The 27,573-nt window shown below is 36.2% G+C and overlaps 1 protein-coding gene across 7 annotated transcripts in view; it reads right to left on the bottom strand.

Annotated features, from left to right (window-relative positions):
• The window catches only part of FOXP2 (forkhead box P2), a 664,287-nt gene that overhangs the window by 307,938 nt on the left and 328,776 nt on the right, over positions 1-27,573 (bottom strand). The window lies entirely within an intron of this gene.

Below are 27,573 nucleotides of genomic sequence, written 5' to 3' on the forward strand. Positions count from 1 at the left end.
TACCTAGAAGAAAACAAAGGCAATAAAATCTCAAACATATCTTGTAGCAATGTTTTGCTGATACCTCTCCTAGGGAAAGAGAAATAAAGGAAAACAACAAACAAATGGGACTACATGAAACTAAAGAGCTTTTGCACAGCAAAAGAAACCATCAACAGGATGAAAAGGGAACCCACTGTATGGGAGAACATATTTGCAAATGATACATCTGATAATAATTGGGCAAAGGACCTGAATAGGTATTTTTCCAAAGAGGACATACAGATGGCCAATAGACATGTGAAAAATGTTCAAGGTCTCTAGCCATTGGATAGACACAAATTAAAATCACAATGAGCTATCACCTCAAACCTGACATAATAGCTACCATCAACAAATAAACACACAACTGGTGAGGGTGTGGAGAAAAGGGAACCTTAGTGCACAATTGGTGACAATACAGACTGGTACAGCCACTGTGGAAACAGTATGAGGTTTCCTCAAAATATTAAAAATGGAACTGTATTTTGACCTAGTGATTCTACTTCTGGGAATATATCCTAAGTATCCTGAAACACTGATTCAAAAGGATATATGCACCCCTAAGTTCATAGCAGCACTGTTTACAATAGCCAAAATCTGGAAATCCATCAGTAGAGGAATGCCCATCAGTAGGGGAACAGATAAAAAATCTGTGGTACATTTACACAATGGAATACTTTGTAAAAAAGAAGGAAATGTTACCTTTTGTGACAGTATAGATGGATTTGCAGATTATTATGCTAAGTGAAATAAGCCAGTCAGAGAAAGGCAAACACCATATGATCTCACTTATATGTGGAATCTAATGATACATGGAACAGACTGACAGCTGTCAGAGGGGATGGGGGGCGGGTGGTGCTGGATGAATGAAGGTGAAGGGATTAGCCCAAGAGCATAAATGCATAACCCATAGACACAGACAATAGTGTGGTGATGGCCAGAGGGAAGTGGGTGGAGGGGGCTGGGTGGAGGCGGGCTAAGGGGGAAATTAGAACATCTCTAATAGTGTCAACAATAAAAATAAAGAAAAAAAAATGTTTAAGATGGTGAATATGTGTTCTTTACACAAATATTTCTAGAGGTAGAGACCCTAGAGTTTCTCTTGAAGGTATCCTGAAAATGAAAATATCATTCCTTGTATTCAAATACTTCTATTTTAATATTAATTTGTCTTCCTTTTAATTTATAATGATAACATGTATTAGAGCCATAATTTTAAAATATCTTCAATATTTCAATTTATTTTCTAAGTCAAACCAGTCAAATCTATTTATTCTTTCCTCTAGAAATATGATGGAGATGACATTCATCTGTTTCTTTTTACTCTCTTCACTTTCTCTGTATCTTTTGATTTTAGAGTAACAACCTAAACTGTACCCAGTATTTTTTAAAATATGCTATAAGTAACATTCAACTCACTCTGACTTCATTTCAAATGCTAAACTGAAATTTGTAATGCTGTGATTAGCACAGTATAAAGAGAAGGGCAAGGTCTTTGGAATCTGACAGACCTCCCTTGACCTTCAGCTCCACCTTAAAAATAAATCATTGAACTGCAAAACAATTGCAATCTGGAGACTCAGACTTCTCCATTAACACGTGAATAGTGATACTGACCAAGCAGCATTGTTTGAGGGCTTAAATGGGATTAATATGTAAAAGATGCCCAGTAGGAAATGAGATAAGTGATATAATATAAAGGTGGAGGTGGGGTGATGAGAAAAAGAGAAGTGAGAGGGAACTGAGGACTGAAAAATGCCAAGTTTTATGGCTCTAACCCCTATAACAGCAATGGAAGAAACCATTGCTTTAAAAAGCAAAAGTTTCAGTGCAAACTTTTTGGAAGAATATGTATCAAAATGTTAATGTTTTTTTCTGGGTAATATAGTATTATAATTTGTATTATTTACTTAATATTCCTCCATATTATTGGAATTTATGATAGGCGTATATTACTTTTGAAATTAGAAAAAAATTCAATACATTTTTATTTTTAGTGTGAGGACCCACCAAGACAGAGGCAGGCCCCTAGGCCCCAGGGCAGGACAAAAGGCATACATGAGTGACTCAGTAAACTGCAGAGGGTGGAGGCAGTTCCAGGAATTAACTTAAATCGGTGGGTTTGACAAATACCAGGTGCACTCAAGCTTCAGGTGCCTGTGGTTAAGAAACGTCCTGAGCCCACCCTTCCTAAAGAATTTACAACCCTTGCAAGGACAATGATTGCTTGCTCACTGTAACCCTATATAAGCCTGTTGTAAATTTGGATTGGGGTTCGAGTCAGAATTCCACTGCGTTGGATACGACTGAACCCCAGCTAGCTGGAATAAAAGTCCCTTTTGCTGTTACATTATCAGCTCTGGAGTGATTGTCTTTCCGCCACATAGGGGATCTGATTCTGGGACATAACATTAGAAAAGATGTATTTCAATATTTAAAGTAAAGAAATATAACTATGTGTAAAATGAATTCATGAGGAACTTCTCAGTCCTCAAAAATTCTAGAGAATAAGATTTAATGTAAATAAAAAATTTTTAGAAAGGAGAGGAGCTTTACAAATCTGTTCAAATTTTATTTTCTTTGCCTAATACCTAATTCCTTCCTCCACCAAAAATATCCCTTAACTCCCAGTGTTCACCTCACATTCCCTATATTAATATCTTTAAAAATAGTTGTTAATAAAAGCAATGGTATAACTCTGTTGTGTGTAATTTACTTAAAAATTACTAGTGAATTTGAATTTTTTCTTCATTTTCTTTGGTCATTTGTATATATTTTTCAAAAAGTGTTAACAGTTTCCCCTCCTTTTCTATTTTGATGTATTTTATTGATATAATTTTTGCAAATATCATCCCAGTTTATTTAATTTTTATATAATCTGATCCTTTTTCCCTTTGTGGTTCCTTTTATTTATTTTCAGTTTAAAGCATTTTCTTACCTCAAGAATAAATTAATATTTGCATAATTTTGGCTAAGTATTAAGTGACTACAATTTTATATTTAATTAAATATATGAAAAATTTAACTTTTTTGAAAAATATAATTTTTTAAACAAATAGTTAATTTACTCAAGACTTTTATTAAAAATCTATCTCTTTGCTCAGTTTGGAATGCTTTCCTTATTATATGTTAATTTTTAAATAAAAAATCTGTATTTACGAATGTCTATTATGACTCTTTTTCTCCCATTCTTCCCTCTTGGTTAATGCAACTACTCTCTGCCCAATTTCTCAAGAAAAAAAATAGAGAAAAGAAAGAAAACTAAACTTTATCTTTGAGCTTTTTCTCCTTTTTCCTATTCTTGACTAAAGTGGTATCTGCCCATCTTCTCCACTTATTACAATCTGTTTTCGTATGACTCCTTGGCATTGTTTTAATCAGACTCATCAGAAATGATTTCTCCCTCCTGCATTATTATTGTACCATCTGGGTTGACTCATGCAAACAATGGTTAGCATATTTAATTTTGGGGTGTCTGGTCACTTGTAAGAGATTAAAAACATCCAATAAAATGTATCGAATGAATAGTTATTTTGCTTAGCATCAATTTTAGTTCTCACTGGAGAAGCTGGGAAAATATTCTCATAGTCACAAATTTACAGAAAAGTATAAAGTCTGGTATAATTTTTCCCCCCTGAACTGTTGGAGAGTAAGTTACCAACCTTATGCCCTAACATCTCCAAACATTTGTGTGTATTTCTTACAAACAAGAAATATTCCCTACATAACCATCAAAATCAGGATATTTACAGTGATGCATTATTAGCACCATCTAATACTCTGCCTCCTTTCAAGTTTACTTAATTGCCCTAATAATGTCCTCTGTAGCAAAAAGATTCAGTTCAGAATCACGCAGTGAATGAATTTTCATGTCTCTTTAATCTTGAACAGTTTCAGCCTCTCTTTGATTTTCATGACCTTGTCACATTTGAAGACTATAAGGCCAGTTAAGTTGCAGATATCCCTTAATTTTGGTTTCCTCATGATTAATTTCAAGTTATACATTTTGGGCAGACATAATTTAGAAGTTCTGTTTTTCTCATTATATTCTATCAAGTGGTACATATTTCCTTGTATCTCTTTACTTTTAGTATTCACTTTGATCACTTGACTAAAGTGGTATCTGCCTATCTTCTCCACTATAAAGTTGTCTTTCTTCATTGTAATTAATAGGTGCTCTGTTGGGAGTTACTTTGAAACTATATTACTATAGTTTCAGTTTATATGTATGAATGTATAGGTATTCATTAAATAGGTTTAAATTATTCACTTTATAATTATTATTTACTGTGATTCTCCAGTATGACTAGTGGAAACCTCTTCAAGTTGGTTTCTATGTCCTTGAGGCATGTTCTTTATTTTTTGACACAAAGTTCATTTTCTAATTTCCCTGCCCCAAGTGTACAATGAGGCATTTCTCCATGGATCTCAGATTCCTTTTAGAAGAAATTGGTATTTAGAAAGAAAGGTCTGGGCCGTAGGTGTACTAATTGCTTTTGGGGTATTGCTATTTCCAGGACCTCCCAGTGAAAAGAGATAGGGAATATATGTTTTATATACAAGGTGTCCCAAAAAATGTGTACATACTTTAACTGCTGGTAGCTCAATTTTGAAAATAAAATGTACTTTAATAAACACTGCCTTTAAAATTATTCAAAGTGTGTATATACAGTTTTGGGGACATCCTACATTTACATTTATAATGATTTTATATCCATAGCCATAACTATGCCTGTGTTCATTGAAAAGGATACCTGTAGTTCCAACATAGGGTTCATTCAAGTTTTCTCCCTTTCCGTATTCGTGCCTTTGACAATGAGCAACCTGGTTCCCATATCCTTAATTGATTTACTTGTTTGAAACATCCCCTATGTGCAACTCATTTGTCATCTTTGTCTCCATTGTTCTCCTGATTGGATGTTCTCTTCTCCTAGCTTGGGCTCCAACAACTATGCCAGGCTGTTCTTTCACAAGGGTGTCCCATCGTGCTGCTGACGCCGGTAGCTTTCTGTAGATATGTCCTTACCATTCTTCTATGGCTTTGACTCCCTACACCAGGCACTCACCCCGTGGTGACACCCTTCTCAGCCCACTCAGCCAGGCTGCTCTTCTATGTGGATGCCCTTCAATGTGGATGCCCTCCTGTCTGCAGTCAGGCTCTAAACCACTGAATAACACATCTCTCCTTTGCAGATACCTTCCTCACACTGCTTGGGCTCTGACACCCTGCACTGGGTCACTAGGGCTTCATCCCACTCCTGGTACAAATAACACTTTTGTGTCCTACCTAAGGGCTTTAGAACTAAGTTGTTTAAGAAGGGGCCAGGCCGGGCATGGATCAGCAGTTGAGCATCAACCTAGGATCAAGGAGATCAGGGTTCGATTCCCAGTCAGGGCACATGCCCGGGTTGCAGGCTCCATCAATGACTCATCATTGATGTTTCTCTCTCTCTCTCTCTTTCCTTCTCCTTTTCTCTCTCTGAAATCAATAAAGATATATTTTAAAAAAAGAAGGGAAGGAAACTGTTGTTGTTGTTGTTGTTGTGGGTTTGCTGCCAGAACACAGGTGTCATGAAAACCGCTGCTAAATCTAAGCCAAAATGGGAAAGAAAAAGACTCATATCAACATCATTGTCATTGGACACATAACTCCTGGAAGACTACTACTGTGAGCATGGCATCAACATTGATATCTCCCTGTGGAACTTCAAGACAAGCAAGAATTATGTGACTATTGTTGATGTCCCAGGACAGAGACTTTATTTAAAATATGATTATAGGCATGTCCCAGGCTGACTGTGGTGTCCTGATAGTTGCTACTGGTATTGATGAATTTGAAGCAAGATTCTCCAAGAATGGGCAGACTCATGAGCATGCACTTCTGGCTTACACACTGGGTGTGAAACAACTAATTGTTGGTGCTAGAAAAATGGATTCCACTGAGACACCATACATTCAGAAGAGATACAAGGAAATCATTAAAGAAGTCAGCACTTGCGTTAAGAAAATTGGCTACAACCCTGGCACAGTAGCATTTGTGCCAATTTCTGGTTGGACTGGTGACAACATGCTGGAGCCAAGTGCTAACGTGCGTTGGTTCAGGGGATGGAAAGTCACCTGTAAAGATGGCAACACCAGGGGAACCACACTACTGGAAGCTCTGCATTCCATCCTGCCACCAACTCATCCAACTGACAAGCCCCTGGGTCTGCCCCTCCAGGATGTTGACAAAATTGGTGGTATTGGTACTGTCCCTGTGGGCCGAGTGGAGATTGGTGTTCTGAAACGTGGCATGGTGGTCAACCTTTGCTCCAGTCAATGTTAAAACTGAAGTAACGTCTGTTGAAATGCACCATAAAGCTTTGAATGAAGTTCTTCCTGGGGACAATGTGATCTTCAATGTCAAGCATGTGCCTATCAAAGATGTTCATCTTGGCAAAAATTACCCACCAGTGGGAGCAGCTGGCTGCACAATTCAGGTGATTATCCTGAACCATTCAGGCCAAATCAGTGCTGGCTATGCACCTGTGCTGAACTGTCACACAGCTCACATTACATGCACATTTGCTGAGCTAAAGAAGATGATCATTACTGTGGGAATAAGCTGGAAAATTGCCCAAAGGTTTTTTTAATCTTTTGATGCTGCCATCATAGATATGGTTCCTGGCAAGCCCATGTGTATTGAGAGCTTCTCTGACTATCCTCCTCTGGGCCATTTTGCTGTTGGTGACATGAGACAGTTTCTGTTGCTATCATCAAAGCAGTGGACAAAAAGGCAGCTGGAGCTGGCACATCACCACATCTGCTCAGAAAGCTCAGGAGGATAAATTAATATTATCCCTAATACCTGCCACCCACTATTAATCAGTGATGGAAGAATGGTCTCAGAACTGTTTGTCTTTTGTTTGTTTTTAATATATCTTTATTGATTTCAGAGAGAAAAAAGAAGAGGGAGAGAGAGACAAACAGAAACATCAATGATGAGAGAGTCATTGGGGATTGAGCCTGCAACCTGGGCATGTGCCCTGACTGGGAATTGAACCTTGATCTCCTGGATCCTAGATCAATGCTCAACCACTGAGCCATGCCAAGCTGGGCAGAATTGTTTGTCCTAATTGGCAATTTATGTATAATTAAAAAACTGGTTAATGATTATAATGCATCCTAAAACCTTCATAAGGAAAGAAGGATGTTTTGTGGACCATTTATTTATTTGTTTGTTTGTTTTGGTGTTTGTTTTATGTTATTAGTTTTTCAGGGATATTTTTTCCATTTATTTTCAGAGAGAGTGGAAAGGAGAGGGAGAGAAGAACATTGATGTGAGAGAGACACACTGATTGGTTGCCTCCCACACACGTGCCTACCGGGGCTGGAGATGGAGCCAGTAACCATGGTACAAACCCTTGGCTGGAATTAAACCCAGGACCCTTCAGTCCATGGGTTGGATGCTCTAACCACTGAACCAAACCAGCTAAGGCTAGGACTTTTTAATGAAAACAACTTGACCAATAATCTGCCAATGAATTCTGAGACCCATTAAAACAAAGTTTAATGAGAAACCTGTGTGTTCTTTGGTCAACACTGTAACTCACCTACTTAGGTGAACATCTTAAGTAAGAGTTGCCCATAACCTATTTCTGGTGTCAATATGCTGACGCTTTGGAATTTGGTAATTCTAAGTTAATGTTTTTTTCTGGGGAGACGTTTTGGTTTTTTCCCCCCACCTTGTCTTAAGGGGAGGAATCATCTGTTTATAGAGTAAAAAGCTATGAGGTGGGGGTTCTGTTGGTGCAATATTAAATACTTTTGGACAGCTCTGGCCAGTATGGCTTAGTTGGTTGCAGTGTCATCCTGTACACCAATAGGTTGTAGGTTTGATTCCTGGTATAGGGCATATACCCAGGCTGCAAGTCCCACCCTCAGTCATGCTGGAGGCAATTAATTGGTCTCTCTCTCTCTCTCCTCTCTCTTTTTCTCTCTCTCTCCCCCTTCCACTCTCTAAGATCAATAAAAATAAAAATAAATAAGTAAATAAAAAAATAAATAAATAGGTTAGGACAGATTAGGAAAGAGTAAATTTGTTTATTTGTAAGTTAGTTCATAAAGGCCAAATTCTGTTATATTAAAAGTCCATGTGTTACATATAAAATTTTGTGAAGTTACATCAACATTGAGTAAATTTATTGGTATGTCAAATTTTAGTTTTCCAGTTTTACTGGAATGTGAATTCTCACATTTACAAATACTGAAGTAGTTTAAAGAACATAAAATGAAGCTTAAGTAGTATTGAGCACTATCTTGCTACAGTTAATTGTATCCAGATTCTAGGAAAAATAAATGATACTGGAAAAAAAGAAGGGAAGGGGAAAAAATGAAGGAAGGGAATAAAATGGGGAAGGAGAAAAATAAGAGCTACTGTTGTTAAGTACAAAGTCTCTTAAACACACATCACAAAAAAATATTCTAACTGCTTTTGGTTTAGGAAGCATGAAAATTTTTATCAGTTATGTCTTCTCCAGAACTGTTGAATTAAATGTCACCTTGACATCTGTGTATATTTTGCTATGTTCCAACTGCTACAACTAAAATGACTATTCTAAGCTCTTTATACAGTGGACATTTATTCTTTTCCTCACGAAAATCTATTCTATATTTTTTTCTTCTTAAGAACCCTAATTTCCCAGTCACTAGGTTTGGATTGGACTGACTCCACACCAAGTTCCCCAGGTAGGCATTGATCCTCTTAAGCCAATCAACTCACCTCAACTTCCAGCCTACTGTAATTAGTTCAGAAATGGGCCTGAATGAAAGTCTTAGCGGATCAGCATATACCATTCAGTTGGCCACAGTGATTGATTCAAAGTTAGGCAGTTTGTCATGCTGGTCCAGAGTGCCTTCTGGGAAATGCTAGGATGTACAAATTCTATCTTCTCTTCTGGGTTGGTGATTTAAGGATGTAGGGCTTGAGATTACCTTGAGAAGAGAGCCTGAAGCTGTCTGTGAATCACTGTGTGGAGCCAGAGGTTGAAAGAAGTCCATAAAAATCATAGCCAAAGGGAGGAATTTTGCTGCACTCTATCAGAAAATCTTCACTGTCAAGAGGCAATTCAGATTGTTTTAGTTATCCTCCCAGTATATCTGACAAGTGCTCATAGCTTCTCCTTCTCAGAGTGGTTAATTGCTTATTCCAAAGATCTTCTGCTGCTGGCCATTTATAGCTAGTCGTCCCATCCACATACCGTAATCTATTCTCTTCTTAAAAACAAATAATGAACAAAAAATTGTTCTTGACAATACTTTAAACCCTTCCTCATTTACTCTCAGTTGTATTTGTTTCACCCTGGTTTCTAGGTTTCTGGTCTTACCAAGTTCATGTTAATTGAGACTTCTGGATTGTTCTCTCTGGCACTCCTCCAGTCCCTCATTTTGGTTTACTGGACTTTGGCTTCCCAAGTGGATCTCTACACTATTTTTTTTTTATATCCTTGTTGGCCCAAATTCCTTATCCATTATATCTGCTGAAAAAGTCTCTACTTTAGTTCCCACCTGGCAGAATCTCACTATCTGAGCACCCTCTACTCCTTTTTGAATATTGTGAGATTCAGTCAGATGAACAAATGATGAAATTCTCATTCTGTGTCAGGTACTTTATTAAAGATCTTTATAACATTTTCCCTTGACCTAAATAAGTTATAAATAATATATTCATAATTAATGCAATTAAAATACTTATTTTAAGATCAGCATATATATTAGCACTGCTGGCATGCCTTTATTCTAAAGAACCTGTGTTCTTCTTATAGCACACAGTTGAACTCAAACTAGAATATGGGTGATTTTATTTTCATTCCTTGCATTCAAAAACTATCAGGGCCAAATACTTTCTTGGCTTATGACAAGGTCAGTGGAGAATTCTCAAAACAAAAATGGACAAAAAGGTCTACTTTTGATGGTTAATGTCTTAACTCCTAAAATGAAGTACATTTTAAACAGTAATATCTTAATTAGTATTTTTGGATAGTTCCAAATATTCTAAGGTTGTTTCTTAGAAGTCCTTAGAACACTGCATAAATGGGCTATGTTGTCTTGGTTTTGTTATAAAATTGTTTTACTTTGTTGCACTGTGGCAGAATACTTCCACTCTATCAGGATGTATTAAAATAAACAAGTTTAGGTAAGCACTATTATATTCACTAAAACTGTGATGTGATGGAAAGTGTTCATTATATCACTTAGAGAAAGCTGGTCATAGACAAAGGGGGTAAATTTCAATTAAGACAAATTTGCATCCCAAATTTAATAGTTATTGTAGTACTCTATACTTATTTTGTATCAATCTTCACTCTCTACTCTCATTTATAAGATTCAAGGTTCTGACTTCTTATTTTACATTTCTGTTTATTTCACTAATGTATTCTTATAAGCTGTGTGGCAAAATTTGACCATAAAGATTATAAACAAATGACCTTAACATAATCACTGACAATTTCCATCAATTTTTCTTTAATGAATCTAATAATATATAAGATTTCCAATAAGTCCTTTCTTACTACTTTTTTTTTAGGCTATAAAGTCTCTAAATCTAAATATTAGCTTGTTAAGAAGTTTGGAAAGTAGAAAAATAACAAGCTATTGCCTATGGATGAAATTCAGGAAAAGTCACATTGATCTCCTTTGTCTCTAACAGTATGTTTTTACCAAATTTGTGAAGTTCACATATTATACATTTTCAAGGGTGACTATCAGAACTCCTTCTGGTAACAGTAATCCCAACTTAAAAAAACACAAAACAGCAAGATAGATATAATGGGAAAACTCCAAAGAAGTGACAAGGGAACAAGTGGGTCATTCAATTTTAACTGCCTCCCCACCCCTGCAAAGCTTCACATTTCAAAACTCTGCTTCCTAAGAAAGCTTGTGATTTTAAAATACAAGACCCTTAAGAAAAAGAAAAAAAAGTAAGAGAGATAGCTTCATCAATTAAATAATAAATTATCAGATGGCACAGATTGCCATTTTAAACCATTTCAGCAGAAATATAACAGTATTGAAATGTGTGATCACAACTGACCTAATGGTGAGGCTTATTTTATAATTTATCCCTGGGTAATGGAGGCCACCTGTCAAATCTGGTAAGAGTGTGAGAAGGACACCTGCTTTAATAGATAAAAGAAAGCTCTTCAAGGAATTTAAAGTGAAATAAATATTACCTAGGTGATTTGAATATCTGATGGTCAAACTTAAACCTTTTGCCAAGCCTTGTTTTAACTGACTTTGAATATCAAGGGCATTAATTTTGCATTTTTTCCTGTCAAGTAATAGATTAAAATATGAACTTTTAATATTGGGAACTCTATGATTGAAACTTTAAGGTGAATTTTAAATATATAGCTAAAATAAAACGTTGTGACAGGTATTTTTGTCACAACAATCCTATTGTGACAGGTATTTTTTTCCTTTTTCTTAAATTTATTGGGGTAACATTGGTTAATAAAATTATATAGGTTTCAGGTGTAAAATTCTATAATACATCATCTGTATATTATATTGTGTGTTTACCACCCAAGTTAAGTCTCCTTCCATCACCATTTATTCCACCTTTACTCTTGTCTACCTCTTCCCACCTCCTTTTCTCTCTGGTAATCACCATACTGCTGTCTGTGTCTATGAGGTCCTTTCTTTCTCCTTTCTTTTTTTCTTTCTTTTTTTCTTTCTTTCTTTCTTTCTTTCTTTCTTTCTTTCTTTCTTTCTTTCTTTCTTTCTTTCTTTCTTTCTTTCTTTCTTTCTTTCTTTCTTTCTCCTTTCTTCTTTCTTTCTTTCTTCTTTCTTTCTTTCTTTCTTTCTTTCTTTCTTTCTTTCTTTCTTTCTCCTTTCTTTCTTCTTTCTTTCTTTCTTCTTTCTTTCTTTCTTTCTTTCTCCTTTCTTTCTCCTTTCTTTCTCCTTTCTTTCTTTCTTTCTTTCTTTCTTTCTTTCTTTCTTTCTTTCTTTCTTCTTTCTTTCTTTCTTTCTTTCTTTCTTTCTTCTTTCTTTCTTTCTTTCTTTCTTTCTTTCTTTCTTTCTTTCTTTCTTTCTTTCTTTCTTTCTTTCTTCCTTCCTTCCTTCCTTCCTTCCTTCCTTCTTTCTTCCTTCTTTCTTTCTTTCTTTCTTTCTTTCTTTCTTTCTTTCTTTCTTTCTTTCTTCTTTCTTTCTTTCTTTCTTTCTTTCTTTCTTTCTTTCTTTCTTTCTTTCTTTCTTTCTTCCTTCCTTCCTTCCTTCCTTCCTTCCTTCCTTCCTTCCTTCCTTCTTCTTTCTTTCTTTCTTTCTTTCTTTCTTTCTTTCTTTCTTTCTTTCTTTCTTTCTTTCTTTCTTTCTTTCCTTCCTTTCCTTTCTTTCTAATCCCTTCACCTTTTTCACCCAGCCTGGAAACCCCCCATCCCGTCTCACAGCTGTCAGTCTGTTCTCTATCTTTCAATCTGTTTTCATTTTGTTTGTTAGTTTACGTGGTGCATTAGATTCATATGAGTGAAATCATATGATACTTGTCTTATTTCACTTAGCATAATATTCTCAAAGGTAAGATTTCCTTCTTTTTTTACAGCCAAGTAATATTCCATTGCATAAATGTCCCACAGCTTTTTCATCCACTCATCTACTGATGGACACTTGGGCTGCTTCCAAATCTTGGCTATTGTAAACGATGCTGCAATGAACATAGGGGTGCATATATTTTTTTGAATTAATGTTTTGAATTTCTTTGGCTAAATTCCCAGAACTGGAATCACTGGGTCATAAGGCAGTTCCATTATTGATTTTTTTGAGGTAACTCCATACTGCTTTGCACAGTAGCTACACCAGTCTGCATTCCCACCAACAGTACACAAAGGTTTCCTTTTCTCCACATTCTTGTGAACACTGTTTGTTGATTTATTGATGATAGCTATCTGAATTTCAAAATGTTGTATTTTTCTGACAGTGCTCTAATTTTCTGTTCCTGTGTGTTTCTCTCTGTGTCTCTGTCTTTATCTGTCTATCTAGTTTTTCAACAGCAGGATGCTAACCAATGAATTTTAAATTAGTGTACTTGGTCTGTGACCTAAGAAACCATGCTAGGATTATTTTAAGAAATAGTGGTTCTTATAATAATTTACAAGAACTTTTTTTACTGTGAATATTTTATTAATCCTAGACAATTTATAACCTTCTTCTGTTCACAGAGTAAAAGTGTGTCTATTGAGTTTGCAAACTTTTATTTCGTGCTTACATTTTAGACAAAATCTTATTGTTCAACAAGTAGTGAAAAATACACTTATTGGCTAAAAATCTCCTCAGTCCTACCTGAAAATTGAGCAAAGGGTTAAATTTAATTGCAACCACTTCCCAACAGCAATCATGTGTATTCAGTTGGGAGAAGAAGGACATTTTTAACAATTTATTATTGACTTGTACTATATAGTTCCTACTTACAATTAAATTGCATCAGCATTTTACTGTGTGGTATGTCAGAGTAGAAACGGGATATAATTTCCTCAATAGAAGAGAATACTTGTAAACCAAATGTCCAATGCTGTAATAAAATGTTTGAAGATTACATAATTTTTGCACGAAATAATTTTTGGGGTAAAATTTGCATAAAATTAGCTACCTGTGAAAATAAATATTTCTATAATGTGTTACAGACATTTAGGAAAATTGTTCCTCAGAATAATTTTACTCATAAGATTAAGTGGTCCACAATCTACTTGAATCATGTAAATATAAAATCAAAACCATATTTGGAAGAAGACATGGGGTATATGATTATGTGTGATTATTATTTTCATTATATTTTTCTGTATTTTTCAAATATTTCAACAGTAAGTACATATTTTTGTTGTGTGAAAAAATTAAATAACTTTAAGTATTAATAAATAATTACAATAAGAAAAGTTCCTGATATACAAATTCTCAGAAATAGCCTGAGGTCTCTGATTCCCAAAAAGTTCTGGAAATTTTCCTTCTCTCCTTTTCCCCCTTGCTTCTGTCAAGTGATTATTGCCGAGGATTAGCATTCCTGTCCAGTATTTTCACTATTTATTAAGCATAAATCTGGTTCATCATGGCACCCTCAAGGGTAAAACCAGTAAAAGTGAAAGAGAAGAAGGAAAATCTTGAACAGTAGCTTTCCCCTTCCCATTCTGTGGTTGTGCTCCCTGGCTCCCTTCACAAAACCATCCTGGTCCAGGTGTGGTCCTTGACTCTGAAGCAGTTTTTAAGACTTATATAACCTAAGGGGACCACATCTAGTTTTCCTTAGTTCTAGAATGCTTTTCCTTTGGAAACAAACAAACACTCCCATTATTAGTATGTTTTGTGCTTTTGCTCTTCAATATAAAGTTTTAGAAAAAGTTTAAAAAGCTTCAAAAATCAGAAAGCAGGAGGGGTATTAGGAGAGTCATTTTACATCCTGTAATTTCCCCATTTGCTCTTTGTAGTAAGTCCTCTAAGAAACCTTAAGTGACAGTATATTACACTGTGTTCAGGGAAAGTAACATAAAGGAGAAATATGAAACAGTAGTTATTTTACACTTAATCAGGGATGTTAGAAACCCTTATCTGAACTAAGAAGACAACATTTGAAAAGAAAAAATCAAAGGCAACAAGCAATGCCTTGTAATTACCTATTCTACACGAGGTACTCTGTAGGTGTGGTAGGTAGAGCAGAGTTTGTTGTTAACCTCCTTTTCTTCTTATTTTGGGTAAAAAAGTTCAATTCTGAGAGAATAAATAGGAAGCCTAATGTGGGCCACATATCAGGCTGAATTCTCTAATCAAGAGTTAGGATTAGCAAAGCCTTTGGATGGCACTCTATGTGATTCTTATTTTTGTGTTACTTCTCAATCTGCTCCATGTTGGAGATAGAAGTAGGAGAGATTCAAGTCCCATTAGCAGATAAGATAGACTTTTTTCCTACTGTGGAGGAGCTTAAATTTTACTTGTAGTGAAGAAAAGAGTTATCAATTATTTGTACAAGCAAATCTTTATTCATAATTATGATGAATGCTGCAAAGATGCTATGGGAGCATCTACCAAGAGGATCTGCCTGACTTTGGGAGGTCAGGGAAGATTATCTTGAGAAAAGGAGCTTTGCAATGAACTTGCGAGGATGAGTTGGAGACACTGAAGTAAAGGGAGAGAGGGGAGTGAGCATGTTAAACATAAGGAAGGACAGGGCAAAAGGAACATGTCACTATCATTGATTAGAGAAATCCACCTGGTTTATGTGAAAGAAAGTAAATAACACTGAGATAAGCAGGGGCTTTCTTCTTCATCCACAGAGCAATGAGTAGCCTTTAAATGATTTTAAGCCAGTATCATTTCGTTTTTTAAACTAATCAGTAAGTCTTCAGTGAGGAGAATTTTTCAAAAAGGGTTCAAGACTAGGTGTGAAGAAAGCTTCTAGGAGATTATGAAATAGCCAAGGGGCCCATGACTCTCATCCCTCACCATCTAGTTAGAGGTCTAGAAACCCAGAGCTCCAGAAGTCCCTAGCCCGCTGTCTAGTTAGAAGTCAAGTATACACCCTCATACCAGTTGTATTGTGGAGATATGATATGCCTTTAGTATATCTGGTAGGAAATATGGCCTCATATTTCTTTTTTTTTTTTTTTTTTTAAATAGGTCTTATTGATTTCAGAGAGAGAGGAAAGGAGAGGGAGAGAGAGAGATAGAAACATCAATGATGAGAGAGTCATTGATCAAGCCCGCAACCCGGGCATGTGCCCTGACCAGGAATCGAACCCAGATAGCCGGGATCCTAGGTCGACACTCAACCACTGAGCCATGCCCGGCTGGGCTGGCCTCATATTTCCAACAGAAGTAATGCCAACTAGTTCACCTCATTATGTCAGTGTTTTCATATGCTCCTAATTCACAATGGCTAGAATGAACTTTTCAAGGCTAGTTGGAGAAACCAATCACCCTTTTCACCTTTCTCTTGGATCTGTTTTCTACTTACTCCCCAGGATGAACATATTCCTCTTCTAAGTAGGAGATGCCAATATCTGGCATTTTTTTATTTCTCACTTTGGCCTTTCATCTTTAGTCCAGACAAATATTTTCAACTGACTCTTTAATACTTTTTCTTCCTGGATGTTTTGAAGGTATCTCAAACTCAATTTTTCTAATACTGTATTTGTTTTTTCAATTCACTTTGAATTCCATATCTTATTAGTAGCTAGAAATCCCAAAGTAATGTCACCCTCTATCACTCATTTAAATATTAACCACGTCATCTTAAAAATACCTCAAATGTGGTTCCTGCAAAAACAATAATAACAATACCTTAGCAATAATACAAAAACAATAATTATTAGGAGCTTAATAAGTGCCTAGCATCTGTGCTGAAAATAAGTGCAGTTATTATCCCCATTTTACTCACAAAAAAACAGAGAGTCAAAGAGGTTACATAATTGTCACAGAGATTATAAATTGCAGTATCTATTCTGCAGTTTTCTCTTTTGGAAATAGAATCCTCAATTATCAGGTGGTTTTTGTGGTGATCCAAAACAAAGATTTTATTTCCTTTCAGGCTTTTAACCAGGTAGGCCTTGTAACTAGAATCTGAACATTGGCTGTGCTATTAAAAAGAAGAAAGTATCTATCTTCCCCTTTCATTTCTTTCCTTTCCTTTTGGCTGGAATGAATCATCTTGGATCACACAGAGGAGAGCAACATTTTAGAGAAGGCAGAGTAACATGAAAAGTAGTGTGGACCATGAAGACCTCATAGAACAAATCCATTCTGACAGATTATTTCCAGTGATGACCAAGTAATTCTTCCCATTCTGCAAGTCCTTTTGCAATAAAACTTTGCCATCTTTATCTTCAAGAGGAATTTTACCTCCCTTTATGACTTGCTTTAACTGGTAGAATGCAGCAGAAAGGACACTGTGACTTTCAGACCTAGACCTTAAGAAACCTTGTAGCCTCTGTTTTCAACTTCTTGGAACCAATATCTATGTCAAAAAGCTTATGCTAGACTACCAAATATTAAGAGACCATACAAAGAGAGAGAGGTCACATGCAGGAGAATCAAGTGGTTGCAGTTGCAGCCAGCACAAAGCCACTAGACCTGTGACTTAGGACATGTTGGATGTTGGAGACCCACTGGAGTCAGTCCAGCTGACATGATGTGAAGCAGAGATGAGCCTTCCTCACTAAGTGCTGCCCAAATTCCTGACCCTCGAGTAAACAGTTTATTTTTAAGCTCCAAAGTTTTGAGGCAATTTTTTCAGGAAGCAACATGACTATAAAAACCTCTACATAGGCTGGACTGTTATGAAAAGAAACTTCTATATAGTAATCGGTCACTGTCATTTTGTATCTCTGGTACATGAGTGGAGCCTATATTCTAGCTACTATAGCAACAACCAAGTTCTCACAGAAAAGTGTCTGAAAGAAGATTTGAAGCAAGGCAAGCTAGCTCCAGAACCCAAGCTCTAAACCACACAATTATACATCATGGAAGGGAAAAAGAGATAAGAAAGTAAGAGACACATTTATTCATGGAAAATATTTTGTTCCAAACAAATAATGAAATATCTTTTATCAGAAGATAAAGATTGTTTTGATGTTTATTAATCATATTATATAAACTGACATAAACCTCTTATCTGACTGATGGGGAGACTTATGCTCTATTTTCTTCAAACCTTTATCAATATTTTTCTACAAAAATGATATCATTCCAGGAAGTTGAAGGTACCCACTAAAGCAGCAATTTACTTTTTTCATCCATGGCACACATAAACTAATTACTAGAATTCTGTGGCACATCAAAAAATACATTATCTTTTTGGCTAATATGATAAAAAAAGGTATAATTTGATTAATTCACACTGGATGGCTATCACTGTGTTTGTTGTCATTTTTTTATTTGACAATCTAAGGGAAAAGAGGTCAATGCCCCTGACTAAATAGTCAGATATTGCATCTTTAAAATTTTTTGTGGCACATAGGTTGAAAATTATTGCACTAAAGCTTAAAATATAGCTTTTCTGCATTTCTACTTTATAACTGCCTTACATGTTCTTCTACCTGCCTGAAATGTCCTCCTTTTCCACATTTCCTTTTTCATATTTTCATTCAACTACTTCCTCCTATGTGGAAACTCTCCTAAGCAACCCAATTCCAGTGAACTTCTATAGCACTTACCAGTTCCATGAATTTGACAGGTCAGATACATAGTTTTGTATTATTAATGTTTTACATATTGTTCATTACAAAGCTTTTTATGGGCTACTCACTGCCTGATGAATATCCTCAGGTGCTAGAGGAAATTACAAATAAGGATAAAGCACAATCCTCCAACCAAGAAGTTACAATGTGGTAAGAGAGATAAAAAAGTACACAAATGATTATAAGTCAAAGTAATAAACAATAATATTTTTTGCCTAGGTGTTGCCAAGAACGACCACTGGAATCCCTTAATTTTACTTGATAGAAGCACTATGTATGCCTTTTCCCTTCTTATTAAATTATAAGCTTCTTCAAAGCACAAACCTTATCGCATGTTTTGGTTCCTTCACAGACTCTTAAGTTGACCATTTTGCCCATTGTGAATATCAAACAAATGTTAATGTACTTTCTTGATTCACTTTAGAAATACAAACAATGAACACTTAGAAAATCATCATTGCATTAAATCTCACATATTACAACAAACTCCAGGAGACTATATTAATATTTTTATTATTTTATTTTTATTTTAATCAGAACTATGTGTAACATATTACACTTGAATAAATAAGCTATCACCTTAAATTTATAAATTGTTTGTACTGAAAATATTAACACTATTTTTGTTATCAAAATTTACCTTGCATACAAAAGTACTATAGGCTATGTATAACTATTTTTTCTGGACTATTCTGTTAAAGATTGTGAAATGTCAAATGAAAATAAAGTTATATCACTGACCCAGGTGTTGCCTAATCTAAAATGTGTCTCAAAAACAAATGAGTGTATACTTTGATTAGCATGTAACAGCACTGTGAATTCAACAACTTATAATTTTCTAAAACAAACAAAACAAACAAAAACAGAAAGAAGAAGAAAAGAAAACTGGAAACAGCACTAGGTTGCCAACTTTATGTTTTTCTGAGGAAGTGAGGTGAAATTTGAGAGAATTCCCTTTGGAGTTGTTTGTTTGTTGTCAAAAGCCACTCTGTCATGGTTGGCATTTGTCCACAGGTTGTGCTGGGGTTTATTTTTCCACTTCTAAAAGCGTATGTCTTTAACAACAAATATAATTTATCTGGATATATTTCTTTTACTTCTTAAAATAATTCTTATTTATTTTTATAATTTTTAAGGTAGTAAATGTTACAATATTATCCCTGTCTGTATTATCTACTTTAAATTAGAAGTACTAAGTGAATAAGAATATGTATATTTAACACTCTTTTGTTTTGCATCATAAACAACTGATAACACTTTATAAGAACAACTCTAGAATAGAAAATTTCAAGCTTGTATTTCAGATTGACTATAAAATAACCTATAATTCTTCTCAATAAATGTAAGACAGTTAATTCACAGTAAATAATTTCATTAAAATCAAAACTATCTCCAAATATTTAATTTCTTTGGCTTAAAAATCTGTTATATTTAAGATAAAATTACCTTTGTTCATAAGTACCAACAAATATGTACTTTAATTAGGCATAAAGCAAAGAAAATGAAATTAATGAATGCAAAGGAACTTAGAAATATTTAAAAGAACCAAATAAAGTATTGTTATTTATAAAACAGATATATTTTGTATTATAGGAAAACAGTCTAACAAAAACCCAAACTTCTTATTAACTATTTCAAACACAAAGGAACTCTAAGAGTTACTGAATTTGGAACTCCTGTGCTACTATCTTGATTTTGTTATCAGTCCAGTTAGAATTTCCAGGTTTTTTTGCTTTATATGTTATGGTAAATTGCTAAGGCCTGACAACAAGCTGCACTTTGCCAGGCTCAGACACCAAGTTGATAGGCTAATGATTCATAATGAAGCCACCAAACATCGATTACATAAATGAAACTAAGAATAGGGCCAACACAGGTACACTCTACTACTTTGTTCATCTCTGTTGGCCAAAAGCCAACAGCATGACAAGTGAATGCCCCTAAAGCCATTGGGGCACAGCTCCTTCACTCCAGGGAAAGATTGGACATTGCATACCTGTGTGATCTCTATCTGTCTAAGGACACCTTAATGAACCCTACAAGTACACCTAATGAGAATACATCTGAAGGGTCAGTAAATTCACATACTAGGAAAGGTACAAGGTAATAAAAAAAAAAGTTAACAGTAGAAAAAAACCATCTGACTGACAAAACGTAATCAAATTTATAAAGCACAAAGCAAGCAGCAACAGAAAAGACAATTTCATTCTCTTCCAATATTTTTAATTTTGAACATGTACAACTCGATATCATTAAAAAAATTAGTGTAATTGGGTTTAATCAGAGCATTAAACACTTTTTATTTACTCTCATAATGTATTTTTATGTGTAAGAAACTAACAATTTCAAGCCAAAATGTTTTCCATTGGGACACACTTTTGCATTTTTAATATAAATGTGCAGAGAGAATATGATTTTTGAACAAACATAAAGACAATTAATAAGTGGTGTATACATACAGAATAGAAGCAATTAATTGTAATAAAATTAATATATAATAAATACAATAAAATTTAATACATTGTACAATGCCTTGGAAATCAGCTGATAGGGGTTTAAACAAAAGGATGTAAAATTTCTATATATTAGAGTCACCTGAGGAAAAACAATTCGATAAGCTTTTGATATAATATAGTAACTATTAAAATAATTTATTGGTAATTTTTGGCCATTATAACAGTCATTATAGATAAAGACATTACATGAAGCATTTGGCCATTTATTAAACCCTCCATGTATCTTTTTTTAGCAGTGCCCAAACCAAACCAGCTTACTCTGAGCAGAGAGCTAAAAAGAAGAAGGTGCTGGTAGAAACAGTTTCAGCTTTCAGTGCAGCAGAAATATTCAGTCCATAGGCAAATTGAAGTATCTGAGGGGCTTAACAACAACAGATTTCCAGACCTGATAAGCATCAGGTTAGAAGTCTTAGATGGGTGCAGGTTGCTTCACAAGAGTCAAGAATTTAGTTGAAGGGTCAAGAATAGTTGAAGTTTACAAAGTCAATAGAATGGAAATTCTAACTTCAGTAATGATTCTTTGGTTTGGACATAGAAGTGCATATATCTTTGCAAATAAATGTTTTCAAGTTTTTTGGGTAGATATCTAGAAGAAGGATTGCTGGGTTATATTGTAACTCTATTCTTAATTTTTTGAGGAACCATCATACTGTTTTCCATAGTGGCTGTACCAGTTTATATTGCCATCAGCACTGAGTGAAGGACTTCACTAGCTATTAAGGAAATGCAAATCAAAACTACAAGATACCACCTCACAACTGTTGGAATAACGAGTGTTGCAGAGGTTGGGGAGAAAATGATTTATTTTTCTCTTGTAGCTTTCAGACCTGACTCTTGTTAATGTTTTCCTGACTTCAACCTTATCACTTCTCAGTGACTCAGCTGCTGACCAACATCCTTGATCAGCGCCCCCACCAGGTACCACAACTCCTCTAGGTCCCTGGAACATGGTGGATTGGGTTTCTACTTGTCAGCTGTGCCCTTTCTCAACACAGAACTCCATGTCTATAGCATTTCCAGGTCTCTAGTACAAGGTGATTTTTTAAAAAGAAACTCTTAGTTATCAAACAGCTATACTCAATTAAGTAATTTCATAAATGCCTCTTAAGTGTGGCAGATTAAGTAGCATTTTGATTGCTTGCTTATCAAAGGAAGGACAGGGATGAATGATTTCATATGAGATTATACTGTATAGTGCTTAAGAGTATGAAATGTGGCATGAGACAGTCTGCATTTGAACCTCAGATTTACCACCAACTAATTATGAATCTTGTACAAGTAACTTAACCTCTATGTGCCTCACATAATATCATCATCCACCTAAAAGAACTGTTACGAGAATGTAATTTTAAAAATGCTTATCAAACATTTAATATATTGCCTGGCCATAGTACATGCTATCTATGTGTTAGAGGTTGGTGGTAGATGTGGTGTCATTTACAATCAGGAAACCTGCTTCAGGTAGATTGCGCAAGACTCTTGGCATATGAATAACCCCTCCATCTGGGAAAGGAGCACAATTTGCCTCCCCCCACCATTCTTTGCTCTGGTAGGTTAAATATGGTAACATTTTTGGCTTCCCCTCCCTTTGTGAGATACAATATAGTTCTCCTCCTCTTAAAAATAGACTGGCCTTATTGACTTGCTAGACAAATAGATTATGACAGAAGTAATGTTCTTGCACTTCTGAGGCTAGATCATAGCTTTTTAGTTTCCACTTGTTGTCAAGCTGTGAGGAAGCCCAAGCAAACCACATTAAAAGGAACTAAAGCACTCAGTTGACAGCCCTGGCTGAATTCCAAGCCAGCAGCCAGAACCAACTTGCCAGCCTTGGAGTGAGCTATTTTAAGTGGCTTGATCCTACATGTTCAATTTAGCTGCCCCTACTAAAGCTACCTCAAGTAGAGACTAGCTTTCCAGCTGAACCCTGCCAAAACTGTAATGTGTAAGCAAAATAAATGATTGTTGTTATTTATGCTACTAAGTTTCGGGAAGGTTTGATACATAGCAATAGATAACTGAAACATTTATTAGAGCAATCTTTTAAACCACAACTTCAGAGTTCTGTTTATTGGTACATAATTTATTTTGGCACAGTGCTACCCAGACAACTGTTGATGCTATGTATGTTCCTGTTTACTAGCCATGAGGTTGGGCCTGCTGACAAGTCTGCTCAGGACTCCTTATGAATACCCTTAGAGACTAAAGTTTTCTTAAAATGGTAGAAGGAATTTTACACCCACTGTTCTGCCCTTCTTCAGGATAAGAGCCATGGTTAGGACTCTGACTTTGATAAGAATGGATTTCAAAACTGGGCCTATATATTAGTTATTAAAATTGTGATGCTATTCTTCACAGTGATTATAAACTATTTAAAATTATCTAGCCTGGCCGGGCATGGATCAGCAGTTGAGCATTGACCTAGGATCCAGGCGGTCAGGATTCGATTCCCGGTCAGGGCACATGCCCAGGTTGCGGGCTCGATCCCCAGTTGGGGGCATGCAGGAGGCAGCCGATCAATGACTCTCTCATCATTGATGTTTCTGCCTCTCTCTCCCCCTCTCCTTTCCTCTCTCTGAAATCAATAAAGATATATTTATAAATAAATAAATAAATAAATAAATAAATAAATAAATAAATAATAAATAAAATTATCTATATTCTCAAAATGGCACTCTCAATTAAATAATGAATTTTAAGTATGGAGATATTTGTTTAGTTTTAAAAATAAAGGCATATATTAGTCAATAGTTTTTAAAATAGGTTCACCAGTTTGCATTTTCCATGTTGTACTCAATTTTGTTATCAAAATCTATATGCCATGAAATACTATCCAATGTATATAATTTAGTTCAATTAGAAATTTATACTGATTTTTAAAAAATATCCATGAGGAGATCAAAGAAGGCACTGAAGTAAATGGAAGCTATACTAACTTCCTACCAGGATCAAATTGGAATTACAACTAAATTATTGAACAATCATCGTGAATAACCAAAGAAGAGTAGATGAAGAGTAGATGAAGAGAAGTCTTATAACCAAGAACTTTTAGAAGAGGCTACATAGAAACTGCTCCAAACAAGTTGCCAAGGGCTAGTCATAGGCATTGTCTTATATGGCCTGCACCAGAGTGACTCCCAAGAGGTCCAAAACCAATGCATCCAGAGTCCAGCTTCAGACAACATCAGAGCAAGATCCAATATGCTTCACAAGTGGCATCTCCAAAGGGGGATCTTGGTATATACAAAATCCTGATGAGGCAAATTTTGCTTCATGTGGTCAGCACCTGTACAGCAGCTTGCATGCTGTGGTAGGGGTTGAGCCTCAGATTCAGCCAGCCTGAGGGCAAATCCCACAAACCAATGACCCAATTGCATTCAAGACTCACAACAGAAGGGCCCAAATAACCCACAAAAGGAACATTTTTGTAGCACCTAGCTCAAGGTGATCAGGAGAATGCACCACTGGTCCCAACAGGACACTGACCACATAAGGCCACTCCACAGAGACTGAAAGTCATAGCAGATCTATGTAATACATAGAAACAAACACAAAGATGCATCCAAGGACAGCCAAGATGGTAGCCTAGGCAAATGCAATACTTGCCTCCTGCAGAACCACATAAAATTACAACTACAGAACAACCATCATTCAAAACAGCCTGAAATCTGCTGAACAGAGTCTTACAACTGTAGAATTAAAGAATACACTATACTGAGACTACCAGGAGGGGTGGAGGCATGGAACAGGCTGGTCCAAAAATCAAATGTGTCTTTTTTATAATCGGGAGGGATATCTTGGCTGCAGTGGCCCCCTAATGAGGAGCAAGGAGACACAGCCCCCCAGCAGGCACTTAAGCCCAGGGTTCCAGGGCTGGGAAGAGAAGTCCCCTAACTTTGGACTATAAAAACCAGTAGGGATTGTGCCTGAGTGACACCAAAGCTGCTGGAGAGCGAGGCAGTTCCTCTCAAAGGGCCCATGCATGGACTTACTCGGACTTACTCCCTCTGAGCTCCAGCACTGAGACAGCAGCTTGAAAGGATCCAGGGATATATGGGGAGGAACTAAATTGTCTGACATCAGGGAAAGAACTGGGGGGCAGTTTTCTCCCAGATAAAAGTGTCAACAGAGGTCACTGTTACTTTGCTGATACCTCCCTGCCACAGTGTTCAAAGGCAGTCCCCATATCTGAGTCTCCATCAACTTGGCCCATACTGCTTACCCCACCATGGTGATTCTCTGAGACCCAATTTTTAGCTAAACCAAGCTGTTTGCAGTAGTTTTTCCATATGAATGGCCTGCCTTGCTCTGGCTTCAAACTTTTCTAAATCTCTCAAACAAGCAGCAGCTGGCCTCAGCATGCCTCCTTCCTTTTGCTAAATGGTCCCAGGCACAGCTCTAGCAGCAGCCTACCTTGGTTCACAGCTTGGCTTTTCCTGGGCATCTCCAAGACCAACACAAGTAGCAGCCATCCACAGATCACTCTCTAGCTTGTGCCCTGTGACCCCAGGCAGGTCACAGGCAGTAGCTGACTTTGATCCTTCCAGGAGGCCCCAGAGCCAGTGCATCCAGTGGTGTTTCAGACCATGCCAGATTACAACCCTAACACATCCATGAGAGACACATTCAAGGGGCAGACTTGGTTAGCACCAGCACCCCAGTGAAGCAAGTCCTGCTCCATAGAAGCATTTCCTGCACAGCAGCTCTTCATTTGTAGTCACAGCTTATCTTATTGATATGGGGGTAAATCCCTCCAAGTGACACCAATAGCAAACAAGTCTCAGATCAATAAGACAGTGCACACAGCCCACACTGGGGAGCACCTAGAGGGTCCAGCTCAGGTAACTGGGGAGGCCGATCCACTGGGTCTTACAGGACACCTACTACACAAGACCATTCTACCAATTCTAGGGGACATAACAGCTCTACCTAATACATAGAAGTAAACACAGTGAAACAGGTAAAACACAGAGACAAAGAAACATGCTGCAAATGAAAGAACAGAAGAAATATCCAGAAAAAGAACTAAATGATTTGGAAGCAAGCAAACTACCATATACAGAGTTCAAAACAATGGTTATAAGGATGCCCCAGAAACTTAATGAGACCTTCAAGGAACTTAGTGGGAACATCAACAACATAAAAAAGGCCCAGTCAGACATCGAGAATATGCTAACTGAATTGAAGAATAATTTACAGGGAATCAACAGTAAAATAAAGGATGCTGAGAATCAAATCAGTGATTTGGAATACAAGGAAGCAAAAAACACCCAATCAGAAGAGAAAAAAGAATCCAAAAGTATGAGGATAATGTAAAGAGCAGCTGGGACAACTTCAAGTGTACCAACATTTGCATCATGGTGATGCCAGGAGGAGAAGAGAGGGAGCAAGAAGTTGAAAACCTATTTGGAAAATAAATGACAGAAATCTTCCTACCTGGTGAAAAAATAGAATACAAGTCCAGGAAGCAAAGAGAGTCCCAAACAAGATGAACCCAAAGAGGTCTACACAGAGACTCATCATAATTAAATGCAAAGGTTAAAGACAAAGAATCTTAAAAGCAGCGAGAGAAAATCAGTTAGTTACCTACAAGGGAGCACCCATACAACTGTGAGCTGATTTCTCAACAGAAACTTTGCAGGCCAGAGGGAGTGACAAGAAATATTCAAAGTGATGAAAAGCAAGGACTTTCAACCAAGATTACTCTACCAAGCAAAGCTGTTATTTAGAATTGAAGGTCAGGTAAAGTGCTTTAGAGATAAGAAGAAGCTAAAGGAGTTCAGCACCAGTAGACCAGTACTACATGAAATGTTAAAAGGTCTTCTTGAAGAAGAAGAAGAAGAAAAAGAAGAAGGAGGAGGAGGAGGAGGAGGAGGAGGAGAAGAAAAGATAAAAAATATGAACAATAAAATGGCAATAAATACATAACAATCAACAATTGAATCTAAAAATAAAAATAAATGAACAAGGAATCTAATAGAACTAAATAAACTGATGAACATAATAGACTGACAAATGTCAGGGGGAAGAGTGGTGGTGGGGTGGGAATAAATTAATCAAACAACTTATATGCATGCATGCATTACCCATGGACACAGACAATAAGGTGGTGAAGTCCTGGGGTAGGGCAGGATCCAGAAAAGGGGGAAAAAAAGAAGGGGACATTTGTAATACTACCAACAATAAAGATTTTAAAAAAGATGAATCTAAAATGAGGCAAAAAAAAAAAAAAAGCTCCAAATGAAAGAACTGAAGAAGTCTCTAGAAAAAGAGCTAATAAAATGGAGGAAAGATATTTATCAGATATAGAATTCAAAGTAATGGTTCTAAAGATTCTTAACAGAATGAAGAAGGGCATAGAAACCATAAAAAAGGACTAGTCAGAAATGAAGAATACAATAACTGAGATGAAGAAAACAGTAGAATGAATAAACAGTAGACTGGATGAAGCAGAGGATCAAATCAGTGATTTGGAAGAAAAGATAGAAAAAAACTCCCGATAGAGCAGCAAAAAGAAAAAAAATTTTTAAAAATGGGCTTAGTTTAAGGGAACTTCGGGACAATATGAAGTGTAATAACATTTGCATCATAGGGGTAGCAGAAGAAGAAGAGAGAGAGCAAGGGATTAAGAACCTATTTGAAGAAATAAAGAAGAAAAAATGTTCTAACCTGGTGAAAAAAAAAAAGACACACATGGCCAGAGGGTCCCAAACAAGATGGACCCAAAGAGGCCTACACCAAATCGCATCATAATTAAAATGGGAAAGGTTAATGACAAAGAGAGAATCTTAAAAGCCACAAGAGAATGGTACTCTTATTCAACATAGTACTGGAAGTCCTAG

The sequence above is a fragment of the Miniopterus schreibersii genome (assembly GCF_964146895.1).
Source record: "Miniopterus schreibersii genome assembly, chromosome: 9".
Lineage (NCBI taxonomy): Eukaryota > Metazoa > Chordata > Mammalia > Chiroptera > Miniopteridae > Miniopterus > Miniopterus schreibersii.